The 21,887-nt window shown below is 48.4% G+C and overlaps 1 protein-coding gene across 2 annotated transcripts in view; it reads left to right on the top strand.

The window, feature by feature from the left end:
• The first annotated feature begins 306 nt into the window (after positions 1–306).
• LOC147712934 (cytosolic phospholipase A2 gamma-like) overlaps positions 307–21,887 on the top strand; it is a 646,694-nt gene continuing 625,113 nt past the window's right edge. For both annotated transcript variants that reach the window (XM_086920395.1, XM_086920396.1), the window contains exon 1: positions 307–559. The gene's annotated coding sequence lies outside the window, so the exon portion shown is untranslated. The remainder of the gene's footprint in view (positions 560–21,887) is intronic.

Below are 21,887 nucleotides of genomic sequence, written 5' to 3'. Positions count from 1 at the left end.
AAAGTGCTTAATTTGTGCCGGTGCTTGCAGGTGCTAAGCACCGGCCCCTCTTTATCAGGGCCGGGTCTACACTGCCAATTTACATAACTGCAGTCTGCACATCATGTGAAAGTACAAATTAAATATAAGTGCCGGTTTACTGCACGTAGACAGTTTTGTGCAACACTCTGCTACAGTTTGAGGCAGTCTCCAAACCTTGGCTGAAGAAGAAGAGTGCTAAGGAAATGCAGTGCAGCTGCTGAGAGAGCGCCACGCAGCGAGCCAGATAAAGCACTCCATTTAACATTTGCTTTCAACTGCAGTGTTTCCGGTGGGCGGGCCACTAAATTGGGCTGCATTTAGTTCTAAGGTGGTGGTAGGTGGCTACGGCGGGCTGCGTGTGCGTAACATTTACCCTTCAACGGATGGTGGACCACGCCCCCGCGCACACACTGCAGTGAATGAGTAGCAGCAGCAGTCAGCACGACCACTAGCTAGGCCCTTTTATTCAGCTACGCAACAGGCCTCTATAAAGAAAGTGCTGTGCCACCAGTCCTGCAGTAACCGACCGACGACCGCAGTAAGTTATATCTATGTAATAAGAAATCTGATGCTCGTGCTCACAGTCACTGCTTTTTTTGCGCGTGGGTCACCTGAACCGAATCAGCGGCCTGTCGCCCCAGCCAGGCCCGAGCAATCATGCCACTGGCATCGGGCGCGACACATGTGCAATGCTGAGGCCCCGGCCCTGCCCCGGGACAGCCTGGCGTAATCCATTACTTCAGCGCAGGCTGCGCAGCCCTGCTTTCAGCAATGTTTAACAACTCCGAGAACAACAACTGTGACAGATGGGAGAAAGCAGGCAGGGCCGGTGCTCCAAGGCCGCAATTGAATTCCTTTGGCCCCGAGACTGAGTAACCAGCGCGCTGATCGGGAGCACTCAGTAGGACAAAATGCGAATGACACAATAAGACCTGGATGAATTGGGTGGGGGCTCGCTGAAAGCTCGTAAAAGTACAACATCTGACATTCACACACACTTCCACAGGATCTTCGATGCAGGTGCCTCGCTGAAACCGCGGGACCTTAGCGCTGGTAGACTGAAAACACACGTGTTTAGAATAGATCACACACCATTGATTGCTTTAAACCGATTTTAACTAAGTAGTGCAGTCTTTGACTACTTAAACCGTGCTCAATAAATGCAGTGTTTAAAATGGCGCAAAATATTTTGACTCGCATATAATCACAACTAAACTGAGGAATTATGTTAACTCCGAGTGCCGTTGCAACAGGGCAGTGTGCCCAAATGCAAGACTGCCAAATGTCCAATGGTCCGCAGGTAAGACAGTCTTTAATTGGGGTGCAGCGCCACTGCACTTGCTGCACTAACTACACCAGTGCTTTAAATGGGAAAATATAAGTGCAGGTACTCATTGAATTGAGGTAGGGGTGTGGTTAGTGGGCGGGTTTAGAGGCGGAGCCAGACATGCATGATACAAAGCTATTGAGCATTCATTTTGCCCTTGAACTGCTCTTGATCAGGGCCGGAGCTAGGCATGGGCAGTGTGGGCAGCCGCCCAGGGCCTCGCGCTCGGCACAATAACATGGGGCCCCCGTTTCGTGTGAAATACCACACTTTCACAGGCAGCCCTCCTCCTCCCCGAGGCCCCCCTCCCCAACCCGATCACCTTGCTAATGTATTTATAAGCGAGACGTCTTGACCTCGCTGTTCAGGGCATGGTGACATTCCTGGGTGTGAAAGGTGGAGGGAGGGAAAACAAGGGGTAGAGGACGTGAAAGCAGCAAAGCCAGTAGTTACCTCAGCATTCTGGAACAAGTGCGGGGCAGCACCTTTGTTAAAAACCTGTGGTGAAGTACTTGTCTGCCCTTTGTGTATTTCGTCTCCAGGCGACAGAAGGCCCTTTTGTTTCCACAATGAGCCGGACATTAGCAGGTAAGGAGATGTTGATGAGGGGAGGGGGGAGCATCTAGCTCAGACTGCCACAGTAAGACAGTGCTCAGCAAAGTGTCTCACTACTGCTTTGATGCACAGAGGAGGTGGTCCTTATCCCCTGGGCCTCGAAGCACTGAATCAGGCTGCAAGGTTAGGCGTGGGGCCCCTTTAACTGGGACTTGGGCCATTATCTATTGCTGCGAAGTCCAGAGCAGGGGGGCCTGGCAGCTCTCCACCAGGCTGCAAGGTCCAGATGTGGCCCCCCCATGGCAGGACTTTGTAGCCATTATTTTGTGCTGGGAGACCCAGGACAGGGGGGCCCTGTCCTTGGCCTCGCAGCACTATTGTTAGATCATTCATTTTTATTTCCCAGAGAGACTAGCAGGTTTGCTTCCCAGTCTAGGCCACCATTGATAAACCTAGAGGGTTGTCTAGTAAATGCAGCTAAGTGCATACAAATGGATTACCACCCAATTTCCCCAGCAGGAAGCTCCGTGGCCGCTCTTATAGCGAATAAAGCAGATTAACTGCTTTGTGACACACTTTGAGCCCCACACTTATGTCAAAGTGGCAGTGAATTTCTTGTCCATTTAATTACTTGTAGGGGATTTCATAGATACTATTTTGATAGCCCATGTTTGTGCTGCACGTGGGTCTTGTTTAGCAGGGCAGGGAAGGTGGGGTGGGGTGTTGTGGGGTAGAAGGCAGAAGGGAAGTACTGTAGCTGGACAAGGTTTCTCGTTGTGAAAGAGTGTGACACGCTGTCAGCTAATAACCATGAAAACATCTTGTCTGCCTTTTCAGATGTAGAAATGACAAGCAACTTCATTGATATTATAAGTTCAAAGACATTGAAAAACCTATTCAGTGTAATGTGCAAAGGAATAAATGCATTCTGATTAACTACTCCCGGCAGAGCACCCTTTATCCGTAGGCCCTTGTCCCCAATCAGTTCCTCAGAAAAGCAGCAAGGTCCTTAAACATCCCTCTTTTTTAGCTCTTCCTTTTGATCTCTGAAGATTGCAAAATGCGGCTGCGCACGTGATTGTTGAAAATCTTTTAGTGCTACTCTGACCCTTTTTAGGGTTATGCCTGCAAGAGCATGCACTACTGCATGCGTCTTGCTTGCGAGACACTGTTGTATGCATAAAAGGGCTTGGAACCTGCCCGTTGCTTACCACATGTTGATTTGCGTGGTACTCTTCTTTACAGCCTCATAATTGGTCAAGGCAGATCTAACATCCCTTCCTTTACTCTCTGTGGAGCAGGTACCAGGCACCGATTAATTCAACCTAATCAGTGCATGTTCGCTGCTCCCAATGTGATTGAGGTACTTTTTTATTCTGTTGAACTTTTAGTGTCCTGCAAACAGAAGACGTGAGACTGGTAAAAACGTGCCCAGCAGGACAAACAAAGTTGCAAATATTTATTTTCTATAGTTACGTTTATTTTATTTTGCCTAATCTTCTTTTCTTACTTTTCACTAATGTTTTCTTTTGTTTTTGCTAGTGTACGCTGTTCTCAAATATTATTGCAAATTGACAAGGTGTCTTTCTTATGTGTTTTTTTCTGAAAAATGCTTTAACACATAATAGTTCAGTACACCTCCAATCGGTCCCACTCTAATCCACACCAATCCACCCTACTTAATCCAATCCACCCTAGACCATTCCAAACCACGCCACTCCACCACACTCCAATCCTCTCACCCCACACACCAATCTGCCCCAATTCAATCCAAAACAATCTGCCCCACTCCAATCCAAAACCATGTGCTCCAATCCAATCAGCGCCACTCCAATCCAAAAAATCGGCCACACTCCAATGCAAAACAATCTAGCCCGCTCCAACCCAAAACAGTCTGCCCCACTCCAATCTCCGTACGCCAATCTGCCCCAATTCAATCCAAATGCAAACCAATGCAAAACTATCTGCACCACTCCTGTCTGCCCCACTCATGTCTGCTCCTCTCCAATCCAAAACAATCTGCCCCACTCAGTTCCATCCCTCTCCAATCCACCTCACCCCTATCCAATCGAACCCACTCCAATTCAATCCGATCCACCTCACCCCACCACAATCCAATTCACCTCAATCCAAGCCACCTGACTCAATAAAAATCCACCCCACTGCAATTCAATCTACTCCACTCAAATCCACGCCACCCCAATTCACCTTAACCCATTCCACCCCACCTCATTACATTATACCCCACTCTAGTCCACCCCACCCCAATCCAGTCCTCCCTTCCCATTTTAATCCACCCCACTTCAGTCTAATCTACCACATTCAGTCCACCCCTCTCCACTGCAGTTCAGTCCACCCCACTTTACTCCAATCCACCCTGCCCCAGTTCAGACCACCCCACTCAGTTACCCCGGCCCCCCACACTCCAATCCACCCCACCCCACCCCAAACCAATCTAACAGAACCTACTCCAATCCACTTCACCCCATTTCAATCCATACCACTCCAATCCACCCCACCTACCCAGTCCAACTCACTATACTCGCTCTATCCCAATTCAGCCCAATCCACCCCAATCTACTTCAATCCACTCACTACCTCAGTCCACACAACCTACTCCACCCATTCCACCCTACTCCAATATACAGCACTCCACTCTATGACTCTGAACTTGATGACACTGCACTCTACGACACTCTGACACTGAACGACTAAACTCTACTCCGCTCTGCTCAACTTATGACACTGTACTCCCCCTATTACACTCTACAACTACTACTCTAAAAAATCCAGTCATTTACACTCTATTCCTATCATTTCACTCAAGGACACTCCATGCCACAAACTTTTAACCATGCTGAAAAACAGCCACACTGGTGTACAACACGGCAACTCAACATTGCCAAAGCCAATATTTGTTCTAGGCAAGACCGATTTGGCTTTGCCAATGCTTGTTAATGATGATGTTATTCTGAGCCTTTGCCTAAAATATTTAGCATGAAAAGAGGCACATAACACATTGGATATTAACCTAGTGGTGAAACGCACAATACCTATGTGTTGGTGTAGCAAAGGTATTTTTAGCTGTCATTTGAATTATCACGTACATATAAAGGTGTTTCATTCCACTTTTTTTAAGGATTTACTATTATATTATTTAATGACGCTCAGATAATGGATCCTGGAAGAACGATTGTTTCTTGCATAGATTCAAACTACTGATCTGCAGTTATACAGCCAGGGTGCAACTCACAAACCTATTATGCTATCAACTGTGAACAAACTGAGGTCTTTGCTTGCCTCCTCTCCAGGCTTTGTTTGTCAACAGATTTACTATCTGTTAGAAACAGGACCCTGGCTGGCCAAGGCTCACGCCAAGGTCAGTCAGGGATCACCATTTCTAAGGTCAGGGCAAGGGAGTCACACACCAAGGTAACCCCCGCTCACCCTCTAGGTAACGTGGCGCGAGCAGTCAAGGCTAAACTTGGAGGCGGTATGAGTTAAGTATTTGCGCACGCACCCCAGCAACAACACCCAAGGCCCACCACAAAGGAAAACTCCACACAAGGATATATAAAAAAATAGCCTTTGTATTGTAATAAAAACACATTAGATAACACACACAAACTTTACAATGTGCCAGAGGCACGGGCAGAATTTACAAGGGGAATTATGTACAGGACAGGGCCACATGGACCACTGTCAGGGGTAGGCACTTGTTAGAAAATAATACTGGTAGGTATACACTTAGGACATAAACATAGAATGATTAGCACCAAAATTGTAAATGCAACACACATTCAGTAATCACTGGAACAGAGTAAATACCCCCTACGCAACCCTAAAACACTGTAGGAAATCACGCAGGGATCTAGGACCTTGTCATCAGGACCTAAGGAAGGAATACCAACACCTAAGCAGTTCATTCTTAGCAAAGGGAAGGAAACCTAAACATAAAATGGGACATCAACAATCCTATGCAGGTCACACCCTAACAAAGGGGATAAACAAAGTGGGACACCAACAATTGCACATGAGGTATTAAACACAGAGGCAGATTAGAACATTTTGCGCAAGAATCACATACACAGAAATCACAATGCGCGGGGTGCACATAGCACAACACTCAAAATGTCCCTCAGGCCAACTGGCCTTGAAAGGGGCGGAATGCCCTGAGTCTCAGTGTCAGGGGGTCTGTGCAGGCAGCACAAACACAAAGCCTAAACGTAGCATCTGTCCACTAAGTGCTGGACAGTTGTTAAACAGAACTGGGCAACCGTTGGAGCCAGGAGGGCTCAAGACAAAGTGGGCAAGGAGCCTCTTAGGGGGCTCGCAAAGCAAATGTGCAAATAGAGCTTCAGCGCTCTCAAAATCATGGAAATGCCCCCAGAGCCTCGGGACTCTAAATATAATTGGGGAGGTCGTTGGAGTCTTGCCGGACTCTAGGAACTGCGCCACACCAGGGCGAGCAACCCGCTGCCAAGTGGGCCGCTCTACCACCCCTTGGGCGCTGCAGATCGGTGGAGTCCCTCTCAGGGGACTCAAGGAACAATGGCTGCCAAGAGCCTCGCAGGCTTCAATATAATTATGCCCCCTGAAGCCCTCGGGCTTCACAGCCGTACTGCGCACGAGATGGCGCTTCTGGAGGGGGGGGCGGACACCGACAATGTGTCCCGCGCCCCTCCCCTCCTCTCGGGAACACTCACTGGCTGTCTCGTGTCGGGCGGGCCTCTCCTCCTCACCAGGGAGCCTTCCAGCAGCAGCAGCGCGGGGCTCCTCTCCACACGGGGAGCCTCGGCGAGACGCGGCAAGCTGCTTCCTGGTTCCGCTCTCCTCCCCCGATGACGCGGCGGGGGCTCAATCGCCTGGGCCAATCCCAGCGCGGCCGGGCTATGACGCGGCAGGCTGCTTCCTCTCGACCCGGTGCTGCGGCGGTGATCACAGGGCAATGCCGGGTGGGCACCGGCTTCGAAATAGTAAAATATCAACGGGGCAATGCCGGGTGGGCACCGGCCTCTAATAAAAATAGAAAGCGAGGTGGGCACTCGCTCGTCAAAAATCGGCCCCAATGCCGGGTGGGCACCGGCAATGTCAATAAAGTGCCCCCAAGCGCTCTGGGAGCAAAGGAGAAGCGCGCTCAGCTCCAAAAGGAAACAAAAGCGCGCCTAGCGCTATAACTCAAAGTCAGAGCGCCTCCAGGCACAGCAAAGCTCCAGCAGGGTCTGGAGGCAGGCAGAGGGGCAAGGCAGGGCCAGAGCCAGCACACTGGGTCTCCAGGCAGGGAGACAGCCAAGTGGCGGTCCTCTTGGCCCCAGCAGCAGCAACAGCCCCCTCTGGCAAGGATCCTGGAAGAAAACCAAAGAACGGACCAATTGTATGGGGACACAGCCCCTTCTTATACAGTAAAATCCCTTTGTCTCAGGGTGCAGGGTGGGGGGAAAACCAGTCGCAGCTGGTTTTGAAGTACTCTGTTTACCTCAACCACCCTCTCTATTCACTGGCAGGGCTAGGGACATCAGTCGCACTACAGGGGGTCGAGCCAGCATTGTGTGGGGAAAGTCCAGGCCCATCAGGGACCAGGTGCACCCCTCCCAAGCCATCAACATGCTAATCTCACACTCACCACCGGGCAGACCCATCCAGCCTTCCTGGAGCCAGCCTCACCAGCCAGCTCCAGCCAATCACACTGCAGGCATATTTCACATTAATATGCCAAGTCCTAGAAATGGCATTTCTACTCATGACACACACATGCCACATACACCATTGCGAAGCATTCATTCCCACAAACTCGCACATATCAAATTCGAGCATGCACTCCCCACGCATCAGGAACCACTAGGGACACAGACATTCCCCATGCATCCCTATGGGAGAGCAGGCCAGCCTAACTTTATGCACGCACTTTACTCTGGGGCACAGAGAAAAAGTGTGCACAGACCAGAAAATCATTCACACAGATCACAGATCTAAAGCAAAAAGATTAGGGGTGAACCTGCCTTAAGGGCCAAGTCCAACACAACCCCCTTCCAGCCAAAACGCAGGGCAGACCGATCACCACCGTGATGGACTTTCCTGCTTGGGGCGATAAAATACGGATGCGGGCCCGCAACTGCAGGGACACCCTACTGTTTTACGCCACAGTGAACCCCTGGGGTTCTTTCTAAAACTATGGTAGGGACTAACTGGGCTACCCCACTGGTACTCTCCAGCTGCCCTCGGCCAGGACCAGGCCCTAGGCCACCCAGGTGCCACTGGATCATGCCTACTCACAAAGTGGGGGGTAGTAACCCCTGGCACATAACAGACATTTTCCACTCTTCCTGTCTGCAAGACAGGGCTAGACTGCCACTGGTCCTCCAGCCTAGGGTCTACAACCTTAGGTGGACCAGGAGTCTCAGGGAAGGCTCTCCTCCCCTTACCTCTTCTCCTAGGGTTCCTCCGCCTCCTGCGAGGGGTACCCTCTAAACACCATTCTCCCAACCTAGGGTTTAACCCCTCAGGTGGTACCGGGGTCAGAGGTTGGCTCTCCCACCCTCTGCACTCCCTTCCAGAGTCCTGCTCCCTCCCAACCGGGGCGGTACCTCTGGAGAAAGAACTGGTTAGGACACTGATTACAGTATTCCCACCCTTCAGGTCAGGCAAACCCTGAACCTGGACCTCCAACCTCCGGTCTAGAACCTTTGGTGGAATCACTGCCTGGCACTCCAGGACTTCTGGGGACTCACATGTCACTCCCCAATCACTCTTTTCACTGGACTTCTGTACTCTCCCTACTGGAGCAGTACTGCCAGACTCCACAACTACAGAAGCTCCGCTCACAGATGCTCCAGGTCCTCCACACACTAGGAGATCTCCCTCAAGTGGACTAACAGGTAAGCATAGGTCCCCACCCTGGTGTTCCCTAAAGAAACCATCCAGGCTCTGAGGCAGGGCTTCGGGCATCTGGGGACTCTCGGTCTCACACTCACTTCCGCTCCACTGAGACAGACAGCAAGCCCCTACACCCTCCTCACTATACTGAGACCTAGCTGGGCTACTCTCACCCTCCTCCACCCCGCTGGGTTGGAGAAAACCTGACCCACTATTATTGGAATAACTCACTAGCGGCGCTAAGGAACCTCTTGCACCTTCCCATCGGTCTGCTTCCGCTGCAAGTTCATATGGTTCAGACAATCCACACCCTACTAGGTGTTGGCGCAATCCCGGATAAACAACACTGAGCAACTGCTCTCTGAGAAACATATCAAACAATATGTCCCAATCACATTTCGTGGGCTCCCGTACCCAATCGCACAGGGCCACACAACAGTCATTCACAAAATCTTCCCAGGACTGATGAGACGGTTTCCTAAGGTTCCTAAACCTCAACCTATTCTCCTCCTCTGGAGAAACAGGAACCATACTCTGGGAACTGGGAGTGGGACTGTCAACACCAACACTTAAAAAGCTGCCACCACCGGACTCCACCCTCCCTGGGGAATCCAGACAATTACAATTGCACTCAGGGGGTAACCTATTCTCTTGGGCTACCTTCTCCCTGAACAAGGCCCTCTCAGCCTCTAGCTTGGCAAGCTCCAACCTGAGCTGTTCCATCGCTAGCTGTTGCTCCCTCTCTTCCTTCCTATCCAACCACTCCTCTGGGGACAGGGAAAGGGATGGGGCGCTGGTACTGACACTGGACCCAGCAAGGGACTCCCTATCTATGGGGTCCTCACTCTCTGCTGACATCCATCCACTGTCATCAGCATCCAACTCACATTCATCAACCGAATCTTCAGGGCTCCCCACAGACTCACCACCCTCATGGCGTGCGGCCCGGGCCCTATCTCTCTCACTGTGCTCAAGATCCCACTGACCCTTTTGCCACAGGATCAGGCTGTCCCTAAGCTGGGACTGAGTAACCAACTCACTCACCTCTATGCCTCCCTTTTCGCAGAATCTGACGAGCTCTAATCTACTGTACCTAAACAGACTACAGAGATCAAAAACTGGCTCCATTTTGGCGGACGTCCTCAAGAAAAGTTTGACACAGGGAACCTGGGGGTCTGAGCTAAACAGGAGAATATAATCAACAAAATTCAGCAAGATTCCTATCTCAGAACTTGCACTCCACTGTCCAGCGTAACACACACTCATTCACACACAACCCTCCCCTCGGACTGGTAAGGCAGTTTCTACCACCCCTGATTTTCTCAACCTGGCCACAAGCGACACAGGTACCAAACTCTGGGAGTAGGGCGGGGAACAAGGTACTGGACAAAATACAAAATGACACCTTTCAGGAGAAGCAACACTGATCTTCACCTAAAAAACAATAATCCCCAAAATGTGGTTATCTAAAAAATGCAGAGCTTTGAAGTGTGGCCTGTCGCCACTGTGGTACAGCGCAAACACAAATCCTTATCCTCACTGCTTGCCGCCAATGTTAGAAACGGGACCCTGGCTGGCCAAGGCTCACGCCAAGGTCAGTCAGGGATCACCATTTCTAAGGTCAGTGCAAGGGAGTCACACACCAAGGTAACCCCCGCTCACCCTCTAGGTAACGTGGCGTGAGCAGTCAAGGCTAAACTTGGAGGCGGTATGAGTTAAGTATTTGCGCACACACCCCAGCAACCACACCCAAGGCCCACCACAAAGGAAAACTCCACACAAGGATATATATAAAAATAGCCTTTGTATTGTAATAAAAACACATTAGATAACACACACAAACTTTACAATGTGCCAGAGGCACGGGCAGAATTTACAAGGGGAATTATATACAGGACAGGGCCACATGGACTTGTTAGAAAATAATACTGGTAGGTATACACTTAGGACATAAACATAGAATGAATCATTAGCACAAAAATTGTAAATGCAACACACATCCAGTAATCACTGGAACAGAGTAAATACCCCCTACGCAGTCCTAAACACTGTAGGAAATCACGCAGGGATCTAGGACCTTATCATCAGGACCTAAGGAAGGAATACCAACACCTAAGCAGTTCACTCTTAGCAAAGGGAAGGAAACCTAAACATAAAATGGGACATCAACAATCCTCTATGCAGGTCACACCTAACAAAGGGGATAAACATAAAGTGGGACATCAACAATTGCACATGAGGTATTAAACACAGAGGCAGATTAGAACATTTTGCGCAAGAATCACATACACAGAAATCACAATGCGCGGGGTGCACATAGCACAACACTCAAAATGTCCCTCAGGCCAACTGGCCTCGAAAGGGGCGGAATGCCCTGAGTCTCAGTGTCAGGGGGTCTTTGCAGGCAGCACAAACACAAAGCCTAAACGTAGCAACTGTCCACTAAGTGCTGGACAGTTGTTAAACAGAACTGGGCAACCGTTGGAGCCAGGAGGGCTCAAGACAAAGTGGGCAAGGAGCCTCTTATGGGGCTCGCAAAGCAAATGTGCAAATAGAGCTTCAGCACTCTCAAAATCATGGAAATGCCCCCAGAGCCTCAGGCTCTAAAGGTAATTGGGGCGGTGTTGGAGTCTCGCCGGACTCTAGGAACTGCGCCACACCAGGGGGAGCAACCCGCTGCCAAGTGGGCCGCTCTACCACCCCTAGGGCGCTGCAGATCGGTGGAGTCCCTCTCAGGGGACTCGAGGAACAATGGCCGCCAAGAGCCTCGCAGGCTTCAATATAATTATGCCCCCTGAAGCCCTCGGGCTTCACAGCCGTACTGCGCACGAGATGGCGCTTCTGGAGGGGGGGCGGACACGAACAATGTGTCCCGCGCCCCTCCCCTCCTCTCGGGAACACTCACCGGCTGTCTCGTGGCGGGCGGGCCTCTCCTCCTCACACGGGAGCCTTCCAGCAGCAGCAGCGCGGGGCTCCTCTCCACACGGGGAGCCTCGGCGAGACGCGGCAAGCTACTTCCTGGTTCCGCTCTCCTCCCCCGATGACGCGGCGGGGGCTCGACCGCCTGGGCCAATCCCAGCGCGGCCGGGCTATGACGCGGCAGGCTGCTTCCTCTCGACCCGGTGCTGCGGCAGTGATCACAGGGCAATGCGGGGTGGGCACCGGCTTCGAAATAGTAAAATATCAACGGGGCAATGCCGGGTGGGCACCGGCCTCTAATAAAAATAGAAAGCGAGGTGGGCACTCGCTCGTCAAAAATCAGCAAATCGGCCCCAATGCCGGGTGGGCACCGGCAATGTCAATAAAGCGCTCCCAAGCGCTCTGGGAGCAAAGGAGAAGCGCGCTCAGCCCCAAAAGGAAACAAAAGCGCGCCTAGCGCTATAACTCTGAGCGCCTCCAGGCACAGCAGAGCTCCAGCAGGGTCTGGAGGCAGGCAGAGGGGCAAGGCAGGGCCAGAGCCAGCACACTGGGTCTCCAGGCAGGGAGACAGCCAAGTGGCGGTCCTCTTGGCCCCAGCAGCAGCAACAGCCCCCTCTGGCAAGGATCCTGGAAGAAAACCAAAGAACGGACCAATTGTATGGGGACACAGCCCCTTCTTATACAGTAAAATCCCTTTGTCTCAGGGTGCAGGGTGGGGGAAAACCAGTCGCAGCTGGTTTTGAAGTACTTTGTTTACCTCAACCACCCTCTCTATTCACTGGCAGGGCTAGGGACATCAGTCGCACTACAGGGGGTGGAGCCAGCATTGTGTGGGGAAAGTCCAGGCCCATCAGGGACCAGGTGCACTCCTCCCAAGCCATCAACATGCTAATCTCACACTCACCACCTGGAGGACCCATCCAGCCTTCCTGGAGCCAGGCTCACCAGCCAGCTCCAGCCAATCACACTGCAGGCATATTTCACATTAATATGCCAAGTCCTAGAAATGGCATTTCTACTCATGACACACACATGCCACATACACCATTGCGAAGCATTCATTCCCACGAACTCGCACATAACAAATTCGAGCATGCACTCCCCACGCATCAGGAACCACTAGGGACACAGACATTCCCCATGCATCCCTATGGGAGAGCAGGCCAGCCTAACTACATGCACGCACTTTACTCTGGGGCACAGAGAAAAAGTGCGCACAGACCAGAAAATCATTCACACAGATCACAGATCTAAAGCAAAAAGATTAGGGGTGAACCTGCCTTAAGGGCCAAGTCCAACACTATCCAATCCTAGGCCCCAATTATTAGCGACAATACACAATGATAAAGGCCAGGCAAGTATTTAGCCATGTTTGTTGAACGTACTGAGTACAAATCAACTTTACGGAGAGATCAGAAAGAAGATGGACATTGTGCAAGGGGTTCCTATTGTCCTCGCATGTAAAGGTGCAGCCATAGTATGGGAATGAAGCTCACTAACTCATTTCTTAATCCTCATCTTCAGAGTTTGGTTTTGGTACATTAGCAAGATGGCAGCCATTTGGAGCTTTCCTTTTCAAAGGTTTATCCTTGAGAAACGTAATTTGTAGAGTTGCGAAAAGCATGCATTACTGTTACCAAGTTTAAGGATACGTTAATCGTAGGCTGGACAGCCTGTTAAGTGAGTAATTAAATAGGTACATTTCTGAAATTCTACAAGAAAGATGAGCGGTCTGAACTTCCATGCCAACCTTATGTCAGCTAGCCTGCTCCAGGTTGCACACTGATTACAAAAGAAATTACGTTACCCCACCAAGCAGCCTTTTAGATTAACATTCAATGCTGTGTAATCCACAGCAGCAATTTGAAAGCATTTCTAATTAATTTGAATGGGATTTTAGCTTTTCAAGTGTCTTACTTCGATTTGTCCAATTAACATATTGTATGGTATTGTAGCATTTGTTTAGTGCTTACTATCCATGTGTGAGACGCTGAAGCACTTACCAACATAGATACCAAGCTACAACATGTGTATGGTTGGAAGGGTGTTGTTTTGAGCTTATGTGTAATGTTTTTTATGTCCTGCTTGGCCAATGAGGTACAGCTTACTTTATTGGGCGCAGCACCAGAGGGTGAGATGGGTGAGGGTATGTGAGAGGGAGACTCGCAAACTGTAATTATAATAAGGAATTCCCAGCTTAGCCACAGTGATAGGGAATGATGTGTGCCTGTTCTAACCCTGGGCGTAGTGTGCAGAGTGGGGCTACGCGGAGCTACGCGAAGTGGGCACAAAACTACGCCCACCTGCGCACTCCGCGTAGCCCCACTATGCGCCGCCCGCCTCCCTCCCGCCCTCCCTAAATACTTAAATAAAACGATAGAAAGCTTTTAAAAACACTTACCTTGTCCGCCGCGTCCCCGGGGCTCCCTCTCGCCGTCCCGCAATTCGCGCCGCCACCGATTCAGATACTAATGCGCATGCACGTGCGCCCGCGCATTTCTCGTGAGAAATGCGCATGCGCGTCCGCCCGCGCATGCGCATTAGTATCCGAAATGGCGGCGCAAATCCAGGGACGGCGAGAGGGAGCACCAGGGACGCGGCAGACAAGGTAAGTGTTTTTAAAAGCTTTCTATCCTTTTATTTAAGTATTTAGGGAGGGAGGCGGGAGGCGGCCGGCTACGCACCGTCTGCGGAGCGCGTGTAGTGCCGCCTGGCTACGCCCGCTACGCAAAATGCGTAGGAGACAGCACTACGCGCACTCCGTGCACGGAGCGTAGCTGGCTGCCCACCCTTAGCCTGTTCCCCAAAAAGGGTAATAATCATAGAAGGCCCAGTAATCCACATGGCGACATGTGCCTGGAAGTAAAGGCTTTCAATGAGTAAAAAGATGCCCAAATTGCTAGAAAATATTAATTGGTGACATAAGCTGTAGTTATGCACTATTTTATATATTTATTTATTTAGAGGCAGAGATACGGCCTATTGCTAAAAAAGTACACCTAATTAAGGAGGAAGGAAGCCGAAGAGAAATCAAGGCTGACAACCTCAGCAGAAACAACACAAACTTTAAAACATCCAAATTCCACCGACTTCTAAGGGCCGAAGGAAGCCAACATTTTTAGGAGGACTTCACACAAGCCTCTCTCAAGCTGCAGAAGGCTGTCAAATGTAGATAATCACCAGTTGGATGGGTCTAATTTGGATTGTGGTTCAGACCCCAGACACACTGGTACCCTGTGGGGATATGCTGCAATTGGATTAAGTGCCCTCACACACCTGTATGCGTGTCATGCTTCATCATCGGGCAAGCTCCATTTCAGGTCAGCACTGCAATGCCTAATGGGCACCCACAAGGGGCGCTTTAAAGGAGATCTTTTCATAGAACTTTTGGATCATGATATATAGTAAGGAGCATGTATGCTGGACCTAACCACACCTAACACCTTGTGATGTCACAAGCAAATTGGAGGGGCCTCGCATCTTCCCTTTCGCCCAGGGCCCCACAAGTCCTAGGACTGGCCCTGCTCTTGATAGTAGTCTCAAATTTAGGATAGGTGCAGATTAACAGCTACATATGCTAAGAAAAGGTGGTGTGAAGGCTTGTTTGGAACAAGCCCTAAATCATAATGGAAGGAGCTTGTAAAGGATGAGAGCAGCCAAGCCATCTCCAGTACTATTCGCACTTTCAGGCTCAGTGCGTCCCAGAACCAATGAGATGCTGGCATAGCATAATTAATAATAAGTTCTACACCACTCAGACTCGCAACGCCCATTGGCCGTAGGGAGGAAGCAAAGGAGCTTCAAGGAGCACGCATGGCGTGCAAAAGAAATATCAATGGGGGACTTAATGTGAAGTGGGGGCGAAAAAGAACTTTAAAGAGCACGCCGCAACATGAAAAAGTTTGTTGCACTCGGCCACTGCTAAAGTGAAACCACACATGGGGAGGAGAGAGAAATGGGTACTGCTCCCTGCTCCCAAAGCAGTTTACCTGCAATGGCTGTGCCCATGGGCAGGTTTCCGGCCATCCGGTCTTTGTTGAACCATGATGTGAATACAAAAAAAGGCACGCACATAGCCAACCCACTACAAACACGATCAGAAAACACATTGTCCCGAGCTGCTTTAGATGTGAAAGCGTGCATTGTGCACTGACGTTGTGCCTGCAGGACCAGAAACTCATAAAACAAGCATGTGTTTACGAGCCCTGGGACACTGACAAGATGTAGTAGTCCCAAAACAAGAGATACTGACCTACAGCATAACTAAACTGTAGTTAATCGGTGCTGCTTCCCACAAAACGGAAGTGACATATGGCATGGCCAGCCAATAATGAGCCAGCTAAGTAGAGCAACGCAAGAGTGAACCAATGTCTAGCGGTAGGCGGGATTGCCCTCCATATTCTGTTTCAGGTCTTGCGACAGCACATGCGCTGTCTAGGCTCGACCTAAAAATTTATAGACCGATGACGAGGCCAAAGCCCTTTTCACGGGCTTCCTTTCGAATGTGTCACTTTGTTTGAAAATGCTAATGCCTTCGTGCAAGAAGGGGCTAGAGAAGCATGCCCTTGTGAGAAGATGCCGTGATTAATTCTTTCTTGCTCATTTCACTTCCTAAATTCAGGGGTAAAAAAACACAACTGTTATCTGTAGCATTATTTTAGTTTGGAGTTCTAGAAAAGACGGGGTCAGCTGCTGTGCAGCATAAGCAGGCTGTGTGCCTCTGACCTTCGTATGTTTATGGATCTTTGTGGGAAAATTTAGGATTTTAAACTGCTTTGCATAGAGCAAATATGTGTTCACTTAGCAGTATTTTGCTACTGATTATGATTGACTACTTTTAAAGCACACAAAATCAACCAAGTGAAAAAAGATATGGTAATCAAATGCACTAATTAAGTTATTTAAAAATTGCGTTGTTAGAACAAAAATGTCATTTGCATGACTGCCCATGTGCCCTGCATTTCTGTGAACCTGGGTTTCTGACTTTTGTCATGACACACATTAATCCCATGTTTGTAAATTGCCTGAGGAACAATCTTTTGACACTAATAGGTTCCGGACCTGGTCCTGGACAGGGAGGGGTGCACCAAGCAGACTGCCCCTATCGTGGATTTACTGGTTTCATGCCTCGAGCAAGTGCGGAAATGGCAGCATACCATGATTGGTTAATTACAGTGGCAGGCCGGCACCTGTGAGGCGTGAATACGCACTTGAAGCTCAGTCGTGTGAAGTTCTGCTGCTCACGATGACTCTGGAGTCCTGAACACCACATTCTATGCGTTGCGCATGTTTGTATATGTGTGTGGGTTGTTGTGCGTCTGTTGTGTTTGATGTTTATAGAATGCCATGCACAAATGATACAGGCCCTCAAGTTAGGGTGCCCAGAGCAGCAGATGCGCTTCTTTCACTCCCAATGTTATTTATGGCCATGGAGCGCCGTACTGGGTGTATGTCAATTTGCGCTTACGATGTCCCGATGCCTTTAAAAGTATACATCTCTGCTCGATCAGACTGCTGAAGTGCGTTCCGTCACTGAAAAATCCCAAAACAGGCCAGCATGAAGGCACACCTTAACATAAAGCAATGATAGACGGATAAGCACAAATATGAACAGTCCGTCTACAGCATAAGTTAACTAAGAGATTCTCATGTCTCATCTGCGCTCTGCTGGGCCAAGAAAGTTTAGCATAGATGAGAGCCAAGGACTAATATGGCACATTATGTGTTCTGATTGGATGAAACTGTGTTCGACTTCAATTCCTGGTGGTTCATGGGAAAGATAGTTTTCTGTTCAATGTTGAAGGTGCTGTAGTCAAAATGAAAGGGAGAAAGATGAGCATAATCCTCGCCTCCTGTCCTGACATAAGATTGACTGAGAGCAGCAGCTATATGATGGTTTACATACACAGACAGCAACTAATATTTATGATCTCAGCTCTTGGCTAGTATTAGGAGCCCTCTCAGTCACTGAGATGCGTGACATGCCTTTAGCAAGTCTGAGATGATCAGACTGGTTCTGACACACCTGGACGGGCACAGACATTACTCTCACTTCTTGTGAGTAATCCGGTGCTAGACAGTAAAGTCCCCAAATGATCGCAGGAAGTGATGACAGACCTCGTAAACAGCTCGTGCATGACATCATGGGAAAAGAAAGGCGAGAGAGCGGGAGACTCTGACCCTGTGCTCAGCAGCTCAGGAGTTGAGGAAATGGGGTTAGGCAGTCGTGAATGAAATCCTGAGTTTCATTCATCCCATATGCCCATATGTACCTGCGAAGAGAGAGGCCGGGGAGAACAGAGAGCTGAACAGGCTATATTGGTCTCTTACGGCCTCAATCCTGAGGTGCATTCTACAGTAGTAGGCAGTATTCCTGCCTTTTACAAGGTGCCAACATGACTTCTGGTCATGTCATGAAGTCCAATTCTTGGCCATTTGGCATCATTATATTCATTTCACAGCATCTCTCTGCCTAGAGCATTTTTCCCTGTGGCACACTGGGCCTTCTCTGTCCGGTATGAGATGTGATAATTCAGGCATTCAATAAAATCCGACCACCTCACGGTCAGAATTTATTAGAGGTGAAAATTATCGCCCATGCTAGTTAGTGGACTTTTGCGGGAAGATATAAATGTTGGTGCTTGCTTAGTTACTGCACGACCACCAACATTTCCCACAGTCCCAGTAAACACCAGACCTTTTACTCTTGTAAATGCCTGCCAAATTTAAACGAAAGGTACTATCTTTATGGCACATGGTAATGTTGGCTGTCTGGAAGGCAGATCACCAGTGCAGCAAGCAATTATTTATTTAACAGCAACTGGCTGCTGCTAACTTGCTTCCCTCTTGTCAGGAGAATGAAGGGAATCTTTTAAAAGTCCGGTAATATTTTAACATGGAAATGATGGAGTGCCAGCATCACTATTGTTACAAAAAGGATTTCTTTAGCCAACCAACACACTCACAAAGATGGTGTCTTCATTTTGTTGCGGTGAAAGGTAACTGGTGGATCAAAGTGTAGGGAAGGTTGTCTGTGTAATACTACAGAACTACATTTATAAACACCAGTTAAGGTCCATGTGTTTTTACTATTCTGAATTTCTAATAAATGCACATATATTGCTCCAAGGGAGTAAGTTATAATAACAAGCCCAATTGGCAATCTTCTCTATTTAATTGTGTCTCTAAAATTAATCACTTTAAAGGAATACTCTACTATTTATGAACCAAACCCCCTTCGGCCACTGGAAGTGTAAAAGTAGCTCCTTCAAGTCTATTGCATGGTTTTATTGGATTTTTCTGTTTAGAGTGTTTCAGAACATTTTGATTTATTTTGTCGCATAAGATATGTAATGGTTGTATCTTCAAACCCATGACCCAATTAGTCTCTATTAAAAATGGCATACCCCAGTATTGTTCTTTCCCGAAACCTGCACATAGAGCACTAGAATGTTTCAAGTGTCTCTTTCCAATGCATTAGTCGTTTTAGCTAATTTATTCCAAAATTGTGCTTTAAATGCACTTTTGATTTTTCAAAATGTTCAGAGGGCAGGGGTACCTACTATTAAATCATTACTTGCGGGGTGTGGCTTCCTTGCTTAAATTCAGATTGGGTATTACATCTGACTTTCAGCAGTGCCAGTTGAGGATGTAGGCGAAGCCAATAGTTTTTGGGTGGAGCCAGTAGAGAAAGTGGGTGGGACCAGGGAGGAAGTGGGTGTGGCCTCGGGAAATTTTTTGAGCACCTGGACTTCATATTTTACAAATTAAGCACTAGGGCAGGTGCAGCACGGATCCGCCCTTTGCCGCTTCTCTTCGTCAGTCATCCGCTTCTCGCGGGTTCTTCGGCGCGGTAGAAGCAGTGCAGCTTCGGCCTCTCGAGCTTGGTGAGTACCTACCTTGTCTATCTGGTGGACGCAGACGGTGCTTTCAGAGGCCAGTAAGGCACAAAGTGACTCCGGAGTGCTTGTTCTTTATGAACTGTATCTCCGTTACTGGAATCTTGTTTAAAGCTTCCTTTCAGCTTTTTAAGGATCGGGTTAGATTTTCTACGGTGCTTGGTTGCTCTTGTAGGAAGGTATAGGCCGGTGCCCCTGTGATGGTTCATGCCTTCAATACAACACAATCTCAACTGAGTTCATTGTGTATTACGTTGATGGTTGTGTCACACTGCTCGAAACAAGCCTTTCCACTCCGTAGGAACTGCCCGCAGCAGCTATGCAATCCATTTGTAGTATGGAGAGGAGTTACACGTTGAAAAAAACTTGGAGCTTTGTCACTACCCAACAATAAAATCAACACTGCCCTTTTGTTTCAAAACTGGGCACGCTTTCTCGCCATTTCGCATTTCATTCTAGATAGAATGTTGTCCCTGTTTTGCTCTAGACAACGTTTGTACTTTATTCTTTGCCCCAACAGAGCAAACCATCAAATGCAGTGGTGCGATCTACATTCTAAACACATCTTTACTTAGGGGTAAGGCAGCACTACAGGCTAGAAAAGAACTAACTCTGTGAATACAAAACATTCTCATTTTCAGTGAAGGATGCATGCACAAATGTTGGATTTCGAGCTTAAGGTGAAAGGGCACAGTTCAAACCTCGACAAGTCAACCATGAACGTTCTGCAGCAGTAGACCCATGTTTATTTATTTATCTGAAAGTTTTACATAGCGCTAGCTAGAATCGAAGGTGTCAGAGCGCTTTACATGATCGTGAGCAAATCTGGTGAATCAGGAACACTGAAATTATATGAGGCGAGACTCATTAGATACTAGTACACAACAACAGCACAGTAACAGAAACCATGCAAAGCAGTCCGACGGGATAAGCAGACAGCATACAAGCAAATAGCCGACTTTGACATAAGGTTCAGACCTGAGCACAAGAATAGTAACCCAGGATTAGAGGTCTAAGAATTAAAGTATTTGTTGAGGAGGAGAAGTCTCAGGTCTCTTTTGAAGCCAGGGAAGGAATAACATGCAATTTTATATATTTCGTTATTTATTTAATGCAGATTTATATAATGCAAACTTTACCCAAATGTGTCAGAACACTTTACAAAAGAACCAGGAAATGTACAAAAGGTACACATGATAGTGTATATATTCTAACAAGTTATACACACGTTGGGTTAATACAGGTATAGAATACATATTTATTAAATTGACCATTTGAATGCCAGGCCACCGTAAGGGTCATGGAAAAGGGTTGAATTATTCCTGAAAGTGCCTTAGGAGGAAAAATTCTTGGACCGGCGCAAGACGAACCAAAGCGAAAGCATTTGCCAAGAATGTTTTCATTAATCAAGGCGGTGGTTTCAGATAAGCATGGGCGAATTTTGCGAATCTGGCGTTCGCGAATTTGGGAACTCGCAATCCGCGAAATCTCGCGAATTTGCAGATTTTTTTTGTGTGTTCGCAAGGATTTCTGCCAGTTCGCAAGGATTTCTGACAGTTCGCGAGGGTTTTGTAACAGTTCGCAATTGCGAACTTACATGTCGGCTCGCAACGGTCATGATTATGTTGTTTCTACGTCTGGTTCATCATCACAGGTTCCCAGCACCCTCGGTTTCACCCATGCCACCCTCGGTTTCACCCATGCCACCCTCTGTTTCACCCATGCCACCCTCTGTTTCACCCATGCCACCCTCTGTTTCACCCATGCCACCCTCTGTTTCACCCATGCCACCCTCTGGTACATCAATGCCACCCTCTGGTTCATCATCACTGTAGATTATGGGGGGAAAAAGCAAGCACACCTGCCTGCTTCAACTGACATGTATTAATTTGGGGTTGATTTATTAATGTGTCACTGTTTTAAAATTCCAGTCTGCCACCTGCTTCCTTATCTGTAATTTGCTTTCTGTTGCAGTGCAATTTTTTTTTCCAGGACCTTTGTGGCCTACTTGTAGCTATTCTATGAGCCTGCTGTGAGGGTCAGAGCAGGGTCATACAATTGTTGCAACTAGCAACTGAATTCTGGAGGGGCCCTTGTCAGGAAGCACTACAGGGAACGGTTACTAATGATGAGTTTGAACTTTTGAACCTGCTTTCACTTTTGCAAAACTCGTTTTTCTGCAGAACAGCATTACAGCAACTGTAATGCCCCACCAAGCTTATATGAGAAAGTTGATTTCTAATCCAAAAGTTATCCAAAGAAAATCAAATGGCCTCAAATCCAAAAAAGTGCAG

The sequence above is a fragment of the Lissotriton vulgaris genome, chromosome 5, assembly GCF_964263255.1.
Source record: "Lissotriton vulgaris chromosome 5, aLisVul1.2, whole genome shotgun sequence".
In the NCBI taxonomy this organism is placed as follows: domain Eukaryota; kingdom Metazoa; phylum Chordata; class Amphibia; order Caudata; family Salamandridae; genus Lissotriton; species Lissotriton vulgaris.
The sequence above is the reverse complement of the archived record's forward strand: the minus strand, read 5'-3'. Positions and strand labels throughout refer to the sequence as shown.